The sequence below is a fragment of the Scyliorhinus torazame genome, chromosome 11, assembly GCF_047496885.1.
Source record: "Scyliorhinus torazame isolate Kashiwa2021f chromosome 11, sScyTor2.1, whole genome shotgun sequence".
In the NCBI taxonomy this organism is placed as follows: domain Eukaryota; kingdom Metazoa; phylum Chordata; class Chondrichthyes; order Carcharhiniformes; family Scyliorhinidae; genus Scyliorhinus; species Scyliorhinus torazame.
This window is the reverse complement of record NC_092717.1, coordinates 105,732,060-105,744,233: the sequence shown is the minus strand read 5'-3', so window position 1 is coordinate 105,744,233 and position 12,174 is coordinate 105,732,060. Positions and strand designations below refer to the sequence as shown.

Sequence of the window (12,174 nt, the reverse complement as noted above, 5' to 3'; positions counted from 1 at the left end):
CAAAGCCAAACATTTTCCTGTGAAGGTGCTCATTACTATTGATGATGTTTGCCTGCATACCATCTATTGAAAGTTGACTTGGTTTTAGGTTTTGAAGTGCAAAAAAAAATCATTTTGTATTAAATCTGAAACTGTGCAATAAAGCATGCTGTGCCTAATTTACTATTCAAAATTTAAAGCTTGGCAGAATCTGAGATATAGATACGAAGAGAACCATTCATGGTAATTGGGTTTGGGCTCACAGATTCAAGAAATGAAATGTAGAAAATGGTTCTTTTCTCATCATCTTGAAAAATATTATCAGAAAGTGATCTGGATCTGTAACATCAAAATGAAGACCAAAAAAATGAAACATTTAATATAATGATCATGTTGAGGTCAAATATTTTTAGTACCAGTTCACAGCACAATGAGTGATGATAATTCTACATATAATCTTATTTAACTAAACAAGACATACAAATGTGAGAATTAGGGGTAGGCTATTTGGCCCTTCAAGCCTGCTCCATCATTTAATAAGATCGTGGATGACCTGACTGTGGTCTCAACTCCACTTCCTGTCTGGCTCCTTAACCTTTAACTCTTTTGTTGATAAAAATCTACCTTACTCAGCCTCAAATGTGTTCAATAACCCAGCCTTCTCTTTGGGGAAGAGAATTCCGCAGACTAACAACGATCTTGAGAGAAAACATTTCTTCTCATCTCATCTTAAATGGGACACCCCAAGTAAATTAAATACAATTTGTTGCTTAATTAATTAAAAACCAATGTTTAGTAAATAATACAAAAGATTATTACCTATGATCCCTGCCCAAACAACCCCCTTTCTAGCTCCCGAGTTGTAATATTGCATGAGCTGCTCAGATAGAAAATATAGGCCAACGTCTATGTAATTATCAAGGTTTAAGTTCTGCAACATCTTACCCATGAAAAATATGGCCTTATCAGTGTTATTCTTGGCCCTGATTTGAACTCCTGCTGCTAATGAAAATCGGGCATTCGGGCAAAAATCTCAGTCATGTGGTACTCATTGAAGCCACACTGCACACCTGGCCCAAACCATTTTAACAGATGTGTTTCAGGCAGTATGAGATCCTCATCCTTGGTAGACAGACAGGAAACAGGAGCAGGTTTCTGTGGGTGCAGTTAATGATGCCCTGGACACTGGGAAATTCTGTAACCTGAACAATCCCCTAAGTTCTATCCTATTGCTTCCCGATGTCCAACGGTAGTAGAAAAAGGTATGCGTTCTGAAAAATATGAAGCCAGCCATTCTTTTAGTGAACTGCACACAGGCTTATGCTCCCAATATCTGTTGTGGGAGTAGTTGATAGGTGCAGTGACCTTGACTTCAGTAGACAATGCTATTCCAGAGCTGGAATTTGATTCGAAGTCCTGTTGCAGGAGGTGCTAGAACTCCATGACAGTCTATCAAAAGAAACTCCACTTTCTTATGCTCTTCCAATTTGAGAAGTGCAGGTGTTTTGTCCTAGGCCTACAAACGCTGGGAGGGTAAGGATTGCTGCACACTTCTATGGTTTGTATTCCCTACAGATCCAACTCTATGTACTCCTTCTTTGATCCTCCTCCTCCTCTTCCAGATTTGCCAGCAAGACACCTTGATGAAAACCCTTTACCAGAACCCCCTGAGTATATTGTAATGGCATTCAAAGTATTTAGAATGATCTAGTAGCCAGAAATCACATAATAGAAGCAAAATAATAATCTGAGGGTCCCTTTAGATCGAAAGGGAAAATGCATGGCTGCCAGAAAACAGCAATGCAGATGGCAAACAAAATGCTGTTCAGGTCGCAAAACAGGTGTGATTTACACAAGTACATTTGATTGTCAACCATTTGAAGTATGGTGATGGCTATCTAAAACATTACATTAGGTACAGTAGGTGCTAGGTTCAAATTCAGTGCAGAGCTGTTCTGCCCTGTTCATCCTGAAAAATGGGATAATAACCCAACTAAAACCCTCTGGGCATGATCCAGTGGCCACAGTGCGGCGGAAAAGCAGCTCGCTGTGGTGCAACGTGGCTAATAAAAGCAGGGGGACCCCGCTCCCAGGATCTACCCCGTTCATAGCACCTCACGAGACCCAATGCAATTTCGATCGATGTTGCAACGTGATTCCCACCCATTGTGGCGGGATCACGTTTTGACAAATCTGCATATTAGAGCGAGACAGCCAGCCTAACTCTCGTGTGCAGGAGCGAGATTCTCCGACCTCCCGCCGGGTCAGAGAATCGCCGGGGGCTGGCGTGAACCCCGCCCCCGCCGGTCGCCGAATTCTCCGGCACCGGATATTCGGCGGGGGCGGGAATCGCGCCGCGCCGGTTGGCGCACCCACCCTGCGATTCTCCGGCCCGGATGGGCCGAAGTCCCGCTGCAAAAATGCCTGTCCCGCCGGCGTAGATTAAACCACCTACCTTACCGGCGGGACAAGGCGGCGTGGGCGGGCTCCGGGGTCCTGGGGGGGGGCGCGGGGCGATCTGACCCCGGGGGGTGCCCCCACGGTGGCCTGGCCCGCGGTCAGGGCCCACCGATCCGCGGGCGGGCCTGTGCCGTGGGGGCACACTTTTCCTTCCACCTTCGCCACGGTCTCCACCATGGCGGAGGCGGAAGAGACTCCCTCCACTGCGCATGCGCAGGAATGCCGTCAGCGGCCGCTGACGCTCCCGCGCATGCGCTGGGAAACTTACAGCGGCCGCTGACGCTCCCGCGCATGCGCCGCATTTCCGCGGCCTCACAATCTGTGTAATCTGCACAGGCTATTATCAGGGGGATAGATAGTATCCTTTGTGAGCAGGATAAAGAGTCCCGCATGGTATGTTGCCTGCCCGGTGCTAGGGTGCGGGACATCTCTGACTGGCTTGAAAGGATACTGGAGAGGGAGGGGAAGGATCCAGTTGTTGTGGTCCATGTCGGTACCAACAACATAGGCAAGTCTAGGAAAGAGGACCTGTTTAGAGATTATAAAGAGCTAGGATTCAAATTAAAAAACAGGTCCTCAAGGGTCATAATCTCCGGATTACTGCCCGAGCCACGTGCAAATTGGCATAGGGAGGCAAGAATAAGGGAAGTTAACACGTGGCTGAAAGAGTGGTGTGGGAAAGAGGGTTTCCTTTTCATGGGACACTGGCATCAGTTTTGGGACAGGGGGGACCTATACCGTTGGGATGGTCTCCACCTGAACCGAGCTGGGACCAGTGTTCTGGCGAAAAGAATAAATAGGGTGGTCAATAGGACTTTAAACTAAAGATTGGGTGGGAAGGGAAAGTCAGGGAACCAAGAGGTGAAGTAATCAGTGGGAAGCGTAGCTGCTTAGGAATACAAAAAAGCACGAAAAGACAAAACTCAGGAGAGGTTACGATAGTCCCCATCCCACAAAATATGACACAGTGTATGGAAAGGCTCAGTAAACCAAGGTCCACCACACTAAGAAAACAAAAAGGGACGGTCAATAGAGAATTAAAGGTGCTATATTTAAATGCGCGCAGTGTACGGAACAAGGTAGATGAGCTTGTGGCCCAGATTGTGACTGGCAGGTATGATGTGGTAGGCATCACAGAGACATGGTTGCAGGGGGTTCAGGGCTGGCATTTAAACATCCAGGGATTCACAACCTATCGAAAAGACAGGGAGGTGGGCAGAGGGGGCGGGGTTGCCTTGTTAATTAGGAATGAAATTAAATCAATAGCACTAAATGACATAGGGTCAGATGATGTGGAGTCTGTGTGGGTAGAGTTGAGGAACCACAAAGGCAAAAAAACCATAATGGGAGTTATGTACAGGCCTCCTAACAGTGGTCAGGACTGGGGGCACAAAATGCACCACGAAATAGAAAGTGCATGTCAGAAAGGCAAGGTCACAGTGATCATGGGGGACTTCAATATGCAGGTGGACTGGGTAAATAATGCTGCCAGTGGACCCAAGGAAAGGGAATTCATTGAATGTTTACAGGAGGGCTTTTTGGAACAGCTTGTGATGGAGCCCACGAGGGAACAGGCCATTCTGGACTTAGTGTTATGTAATGAGCCAGACTTGATTAAAGATCTTAAAGTAAGGGAGCACTTAGGAGGTAGTGATCATAATATGGTAGAATTCAATCTCCAATTTGAAAGAAAGAAGGTAGAATCAGATGTAAAGGTGTTACAGTTAAATAAAGGTAACTACAGGGGCATGAGGGAAGAACTGACGAAAATCGACTGGGAGCAGAACCTAGTGGGAAAGACAGTAGAACAGCAATGGCAGGAGTTTCTGGGAGTAATTGAGGACACAGTGCAGAGGTTCATCCCAAAGAAAAGAAAGGTTATCAGAGGGGGGATTAGGCAGCCATGGCTGACAAAGGAAGTTAGGGAATGCATCAAAGCAAAAGAGAAAGCCTATAATGTGGCAAAGAGTAGTGGGAAGTCAGAAGATTGGGACGGCTACAAAAACAGAGGATAACAAAGAGAGAAATAAGGAAAGAGAGGATCAAATATGAAGGTAGGTTAGCCAGTAACATTAGGAATGATAGTAAAAGTTTCTTTAAATACATTAAAAACAAACGGGAGGCAAACGTTGACATTGGACCGCTCCAAAATGACGCTGGTAATTTTGTGATGAGAGACAAGGAAATAGCTGAGGAACTAAATAAGTACTTTGCGTCAGTCTTCACAGTAGAAGACATGAGTAATATCCCACCAATTCCGGAGAGTCAGGGGGCAGAGTTGAATATGGTAGCCATCACAAAGGAGAAAGTGCTAGAGAAACTAAGAGGTCTAAAAATTGATAAATCTCCGGGCCCAGATGGACTACATCCTAGAGTTCTAAAGGAGATAGCTGAAGAAATAGTGGAGGCGTTAGTTATGATCTTTCAAAAGTCACTGGAGTCCGGGAAAGTCCCAGAGGATTGGAAAATCGCTGTTGTAACCCCCCTGTTCAAGAAGGGAACAAGGAAAAATATGGAAAATTATAGGCCAATTAGCCTAACCTCGGTTGTTGGCAAGATTCTAGAATCCATTGTTAAGGATGAGATTTCTAAATTCTTGGAAGTGCAGGGTCGGATTAGGACAAGTCAGCATGGATTTAGTAAGGGGAGGTCGTGCCTGACAAACCTGTTAGAGTTCTTTGAAGAGATAACAAATAGGTTAGACCAAGGAGAGCCAATGGATGTTATCTATCTTGACTTCCAAAAGGCCTTTGATAAGGTGCCTCACGGGAGACTGCTGAGTAAAATAAGGGCCCATGGTATTCGAGGCAAGGTACTAACATGGATTGACGATTGGCTGTCAGGCAGAAGGCAGAGAGTTGGGATTAAAGATTCTTTTTCGGAATGGCAACCGGTGACAAGTGGTGTCCCGCAGGGTTCAGTGTTGGGGCCACAGCTGTTCTCTTTATATATTAACAATCTAGATGACGGGACTGGGGGCATTCTGGCTAAGTTTGCCGATGATACAAAGATAGGTGGAGGGACAGGTAGTATGGAGGAGGTGGGGAGGCTGCAGAAAGATTTAGACAGTTTAGGAGAGTGGTCCAAGAAATGGCTGATGAAATTCAACGTGGGCAAGTGCGAGGTCTTGCACTTTGGAAAAAAGAATAGAGGCATGGACTATTTTCTAAACGGTGACAAAATTCATAATGCTGAAGTGCAAAGGGACTTGGGAGTCCTAGTCCAGGATTCTCTAAAGGTAAACTTGCAGGTTGAGTCCGTAATTAAGAAAGCAAATGCAATGTTGTCATTCATCGCAAGAGGCTTGGAATATAAAAGCAGGGATGTACTTCTGAAGCTTTATAAAGCATTAGTTAGGCCCCATTTAGAATACTGTGAGCAATTTTGGGCCCCACACCGCAGGAAGGACATACTGGCACTGGAGCGGGTCCAGCGGAGATTCACACGGATGATCCCAGGAATGGTAGGCCTAACATACGATGAACGTCTGAGGATCCTGGGATTATATTCATTGGAGTTTAGGAGGTTGAGGGGAGATCGAATAGAAACTTACAAGATAATGAATGGCTTAGATAGGGTGGATGTAGGGAAGTTGTTTCCATTAACAGGGGAGACTAGGACCCGGGGGCACAGCCTTAGAATAAAAGGGAGTCACTTTAGAACAGAGATGAGGAGAAATTTCTTCAGCCAGAGAGTGGTGGGTCTGTGGAATTCATTGCCACAGAGGGCGGTGGAGGCCGGGACGTTGAGTGTCTTTAAGACAGAAGTTGATAAATTCTTGATTTCTCGAGGAATTAAGGGCTATGGAGAGAGAGCGGGTAAATGGAGTTGAAATCAGCCATGATTGAATGGCGGAGTGGACTCGATGGGCCGAATGGCCTTACTTCCGCTCCTATGTCTTATGGTCTTATGGTTCATTAATGCCCTTTAGGGAAGGAAATCTGCCATCCTTACCTGGTCTGGCCTCCATGTGACTCCAGACCCACAGCAATGTGGTTGACTCTTAAATGCCCTCAGGGCCAGGCAACAATGCTGATCCAGCCAGCGATGCCCATATCCCATGAATGAATAAAGAAAAAAAAGGTATCAGTCGCGACTGACCACAATTATTGCTGGGTGAGTGATGGGGATATGATGCACGGAGCAGTGGCGGATATGAAATTTGAAGATGACCATGAACAGTCACATGAGGTCACTAAACCTCTTCTGGTCTGCATCCAGGTGACCATAAGACATAGTAGGGCATTCAGCCCATTGAGTCTGCTCCGCCATTCAATGGGTCCATGGCTGATCTGATATTATTCTCAACTCTCCTGTCCCGCCTCATCCCCATAACCCTTAATTCCCTTACTGATTAAAAATCTGTCTATCTCTGGAGCCCCTCCTGGCCCCCTGCGAATGGATGACATCTCTCTTCTGCATCTCCTCAAGCCAGGTCTCAAGTGCAGCATTGGGATATCTTAAGAGCTTGCATGTTGCCATTCTTGTGTCTTTTCCAGACTAAGCTCACTTTTACAGTGATGTCCAGCACCTGCTCCAGTCAAAATGCACATGATCTTCAAGAGATGATGCTGTCTTTCGGTACTGCAAGCTAGCTTGAACTCACACCAGTGTCTCACAATTTTACACCCCCTGCTCAGTTATGAAGGCACTCAATAATGTGCTTAGATCTAGCAGGATTCCCCAATGGCCTGGATTCTCCATTCTGGAGCCTAAGTGCTCTCGCTAGCAGAGAACTGGTCTACGCTGACACTAGGAGCGGGGTCAGATATGCAAGTCTCCCCCTTTATGTTAATTTATGTATGGGGGAGAGATTGACGGATTCCACTGGTATCCTGGTATTGGGCACCCCGCTCAAAATGACTAAGTGCTTTCACTTCCTCTTTTTCTCAGCAGAAAACACTTAGCTGCTTTTGATGTGGTGAGGAGCTGTCAATCATAGCAAGAGTGTTTACAAACATTGTGGCTAACATGGAAGCAGGGTACTTGAGATGCATTAAAGCATGATGGGAAAGATAAACTATCCATCAAGCACCTATCTCTAGAGTAATGAAATTGTCAATCACTGGCTAATGTAATGTATTGCTGCATGCAATTGAATGGAGATTTGCATTTCAAAGGCTGTCAAGGGATCTGAAGCTCTTTGAAGTGTGCTTAGTTTTAAGGGAGCCTCTGACACTTGTAACGGCTACTACTTTAAACACTTTTGCTTGAGACAGCAGATGTTAGGGAAGGGTAAGTGAAAATGCAGTGAATTTTCACTCTACTGCCTGGACTTCTCTTCAGCTTTCAGGCAGGGGTGACTGATGGGAGTCTCCGATGGGAGTTTCTGTTGGGATCTCTGATGAGAGTCTCTGATGAGTAATTGCTATGGGGGTTTGAGGGAGGGGTCGGGTCACGCTCATGCATGCGTGCTGTGGGGCATGAGGGGGTGACCATTATTCCTGTGTGGGGGGGGGGGGGGCGGTGATGTCCCTACTTGTCAACACAGGGCGGATAGCGTGCTGAGGCTGCCAGCGGTCAATCGGAGCATCGCAGCGGCTCCAAACCCTCCACTCCATTCTCCACTCAATGGGGAATACCAATACAGTCGGCGGGTAATGGAGAATCCAGCCAATTATTTAAATGCCAGGCAACATGAAGTTTGTACGCTGTTTGCAGCAGAGGCAAAGGGCACAGATGAATCATGCATCACAGTCCGCTTGCCTGTTTTCAGATCTAAGCAAATTTGCTGTCATTCAGTGGTAAATTACTCGAAACATTGCTTTAGATGGATTTGAATTCAGAATTTGATGGTCACTGAGTTTATTTATTGTTTCCAAGGTTCACATTCCCTGAGCAACAAGAAAGCTTCTGTTTTATGGTTCGAAAACTTTGTCTGATATTTTCAATTACAATGACCATTTTGCTTATAATTAAGGCTGCAAAGGAATGAATTTGGGTTTAATCTGCAACTAGGATTTTTTTAAAAAGTGGTTTGAGATTCTAAAAGCTGTAATTATTCTAATGGCTTGGTGCTAAATCTGTTGGACGTCTATTGAAAATGAAGTGCTTTATATGATGGAGAAAAGTTGTGCTCAATTAAACTCTTTTCTTGTTAAAGCAACTAATTGAAAGCTAATTATTCTAAGTTATAATAACACACTTCAGGAGAAAGCTTTCAATGCATAAGGATTTGCAGTTTAATGTGACTATCTCAAAAGGTGTGGTTGAACTGTGAACAAACCTTTGAGGGGGTAAGGATTACACCAAAGGAGAAATGACAGCATGCTATAGAATCCTAAACAGGGCTCTGTTCTGCTCAGAAGAGGTTGGATTGAGAACATAGGCTGATTACCATTTTTAACATTACCTCACGGAATCATTCCCTTCAAAAATGTTAAAGAACAGGAATTATTAGTCTTTGCAGTCTTACAATGAATAATGATAATTATAGTTTCATGTGGAAAATAAAAAGTCAAGGATTATTTCCATCCATATTCTTTGTAACAAAACCCGTAATCAATAAGAAAAAGCCAAAGGGAATTGTAGGGTAAATAATTTAAATACATTTTCCCTTAAACATTTATTTTATTTGCAGACGTGTGTATTGGAAAATACATGTGAATTCACCTATTTCCTACCAACTGCAAAATCTCTTTATTTGAGTTGTTGAATACACTAACTGGTACAGGAAATTTGTAGATGCAACCATGCAAGAAAATGTCAGGCTTCAGCTGCTCTTTAGCTTTTGCACCTGTCTTTAGTCATCAGTGTTATCTACAGAATGTCAGCTTTTTCCCAGCTTTCAAATCCAATCAGTATGCAGCTGGTTTGAACTGTCAGTTTTATGCGCAAGAATTGCTGATGCCAATCAAGCTAACTGAGACACATAACAGAGAAAGCTAGTCCAATATATATATATATATATGTTGCTCTACAGCTAAGAGAAGACATTGTTCAAAGAAAGATTTTCAATCACTCTTAAGAAAAACTTACAAAGTAACATGACTAAGAAAAAATTTCCATAAAATTGCCATCAGTCCCAAAAGCAAACTATGACTGAACAATATGTAGCAGCATTGAACAAAAGTTATTTTGAAATTAGTTAGCTTCAAACAATTCATTTCTTCTCGCCATTTTTATTGCCTCTTTTTTGGCGTATTGACTTTCTGCTGGAACATATTCCCCAGTTGCCTGTGGCCCACCTCTCACATCTCTTCCAATAGCCATTACTCAAGTATGAGGCCTGTAGGTGAGTGTTAGCTCTCCTCATTTAAACTCACTGGGCGGGATTCTCCGGCCACAGCCACCCGACGACTGGAAATTCTCACCCGAGGTCAATGGACCTTTCCATAGTCCGCGTCCCGCCCATGGCGACCTTGCAGCAGGCGGGGCGGAAGATTCAGCCCATTCGCTTTTTCTATTCTTCTTAGTGAAATGAATAATTCTACTTTCCCATCATACCCCATCTGCTACTTTCCTGCTCACTTTACCTATCGATACCTTTTTGCAGACTCTTGCATTCTCTTCACAGCTTAATTTCCCATCTAGCATTGCATCATCAGCAAACTTAGATACATTACATTCAGTCTATGTCATTAATATGCTGATTTATTGATACTTGTACTTGCTAAACTGCCATTCTTTTTCATTGCTAATTTGTTTTTTTATTGCTTTTAGTATTTAAACGAATTGTATTGTTGTGTAATTTTTGTTGCTGCAGCATTAACCTCTTGGCCAGGTCATCACTGTAAATGAGAGTTGGTTCTCAATTAAAATAAATATAGATTGTAAGTAGCTAGAGCCCCAGCCTTGCAGCACACCTCAGGTAAACAGCTTGCTAGCCTGAAAATTACCAGTTTATTTCCACTCCGCTTTCTGTCCTTTAACCAATTTGTCACCCTTGCTAATATATTACCCCAAACTCCATGAACACTTAATTACATAATTTAAAAAAATATATAAATTTGGAGTACCCAATTCATTTTTTCCAATTAAGGGGCAATTTAGAGTGTTCAGTCCACCGACCCTGCACATCTTTGGGTTGTGGGGGCGAAACCCACGCAAACACGGGGAGAATGTGCGAACTCCACACGGACAGTGACCCAGAGCCGGGATCGAACCTGGTACCTCGGCGGCATGAGACAGCAGTGCTACCACTGCGCCACCGTGCTGCCCGATGTTACATAATTTAGTGCGGTGTCTTATTGAATTGCTTTTGAAAATCCAAATGTCCTATATTCACCCATTCCCCTTTATCTACTCTGCTAAATACATCCAGTAGATTTGTCAAAATCAAATTCCTCCTCAGAAAGCCATGTTGAATTTGCCCAATCTTATTCTGATTTCCAACACTTTCTTGACAATGGATCCTGGCATTTTTCTTACCAATGTCAGGTTAACTGGCCTGAAGTTCCTTGTTTTCTCTCACTCTTCTTTTTTGAACAGGGGGGTTAGATTTGCTACCTTCTAACTCACTGGGACCATTCTCGAATCTCGGGAATTGTGGAAGATCACAATCAGTGCCTTCATTATCTCTGCAGCCACCTGTTTTAGAACGGTAGCATAGAGACTATCAGGTCCAGGGGATGTGAAGGTTATGGTCCCTCTTAGTTTTTTCTGCACTTTCTTTTTCCAATATTAATTACTTTAAATTCCTCACTCTTTGAGAAGTATGATTGCCTATTATTTCTGTGTCTGCTGCTGTAATGACATTTAGAAATTATTTGCATAACATCTCATTATTTTCCATGCGTTCCAAGGGACCCATGTTTATTTTTGCTATTCTCTTCCTACCTCTTTTTATATTTCTTGCTAGTTTAATCTCATTCTACTTTTCCCCACTTTATAAATTTGTTGCTGTCATTCGCAGCTTTCGAAGACTCTCCCAATTCGTAGGGCGAACCCGTGCTGGGAGGGATGCGAACAACAGGAAACCCCATTGACAGCGGGGGGGACAAGAAGAGGCTGCCTCCGGCCAATGGTGGGCCTTCTCAACCGCTGCCACAAGACACACTGCAGGGGTGCGGAAAATCCCGCCTTTAGGATTAGCACTCAGATTATTACTGCCCATTGTTGAAAGTAAACATTGTCAAAGTGTCCAGTTTGGATGCTTCAAATTGACATATATCTATCCTTTACTAATCAGATATTCTGTTACTGTGTATCTGCACTTCACAACTTGAGCAGTCTCTCAGATATTCTGTGTGCCATTTCACTGTATGTGGAGGAATTTCCTGTATAGACTGCTTCTGTACACACTGCTTTATCGCCCTCATATTCCATTCGTACATGGCATGCCATCTTCCTGTACACTAAAGACAGGGCACCCTCATAGTTTTGTTCATTATGAAGTTAAGAATGTGAGAAATAGGAGCGGGTGAAGACCATACTGCCTTCTTTGACCAAGGGCCAGATTTTCATGACTGAGTTGGGTCTCTCCAAACTCTCCACACCTGTCTTGATCAAACGTGCCCCAAAAGACATGGGGTGGGATAATCCAGCCTGCCAGACCTGGTTGCTGGTGCCCATGCCTGCAGCGGATCCTCCATCCTAGCAATCAGCCAATGGGATTTCCCATTGTGGCTACCCCTACACCATCAGGAAATCTGTGGGTGTGAGTACGCTGCCGGCGAAGCGGAGGGTCCATGCGACGGAGAATCCCGCCCATGCTGTTTGCTCCAGTGAGAGGTCGTGGTTGGGTAGTAACCTAATGAAATCTAATACAGGCAAAGCTTCACAACACCCAGCCAT

The 12,174-nt window shown here is 44.2% G+C and overlaps 1 protein-coding gene across 13 annotated transcripts in view; it reads right to left on the bottom strand.

Moving 5' to 3' along the window:
* The window catches only part of eya1 (EYA transcriptional coactivator and phosphatase 1), a 314,469-nt gene that overhangs the window by 67,144 nt on the left and 235,151 nt on the right, over window positions 1–12,174 (bottom strand). The gene's annotated exons all lie outside the window — the stretch shown is intronic.